We start from the raw sequence: 867 nt of genomic DNA on the forward strand, positions 1-867 counted from the left end.
TTTACTGTTTCACTTCATAACCGCTATTTATGTGCTCCATGTGAGTGATGTAGGTGCTTATGTAGGTGGGTTCCGACTTATGGCAAAAATCGCGTTACATCGCACTGTAGGAATGGATCTCTGATGTAACCTGAGGACCTACTGTGTATGGATACGAGGGCCCAGTGCACTAATTCGTGCACCTTGAAAGGAACTGTGGCCCGCAAGTCTGCAGTGGGCACAGAGGTAGGTCTCGGCCCATCCTCTGCGCCCCTGCCTGGCCCCTACCGCCATGGCCCCCAGTCCCCTGTCTGCTGGCAGCCCCACTCCCACCGCCACCGTTCCTATGTGCTGATGGCGCCTGCCCTGCTCGCAAGCAATTGGGGCTGGCGCCAGCAGCAGGTGTGAGTGGGGCCGGTGCCATCAGTGGGTGCAAGCAGTGGCTGTTGCCCCGATTGTCCCTCAGAAGCAAGAGGAGGTGGAGAAGCCCGGAGGAGCGATGATTGGGGTCAGCAGCTGCTGCTCACACCTGCTGACAGCGCCGAGCACCCGGCGCGGGCAGCAGGTGCAAGTGGCGGTCTGGCGCCGGCGGTGGTTGTGAGTGGGGCTGGTGCCGGCAGCAGGTGTGAGCGCCAGGAGGGACTGTGGTGCGTGGGAGCAAAGCTTTTCAGTAACCACCAGAGGCTCACCCCAATGACAGTGACTGGCACCCTGCCTTGGTCTGGCACCCCCGTTTACCTGCTCCACCATCCAGCTGCTGCCGATGCCCACCATGTTCTGCGCTCTGCGCCTGCTGCTGACACCTACCACATTCTGCGCGTGCCCCCTGGTGGTCAGCGCATGTCATAGTGACCAGTCGGTTGTTCTGCCATTCGGTCTATTTGCATA

The sequence above is a fragment of the Myotis brandtii genome, unplaced genomic scaffold (genome assembly GCF_000412655.1).
Source record: "Myotis brandtii unplaced genomic scaffold, ASM41265v1 scaffold71, whole genome shotgun sequence".
NCBI classification, from domain to species: Eukaryota; Metazoa; Chordata; class Mammalia; order Chiroptera; family Vespertilionidae; genus Myotis; species Myotis brandtii.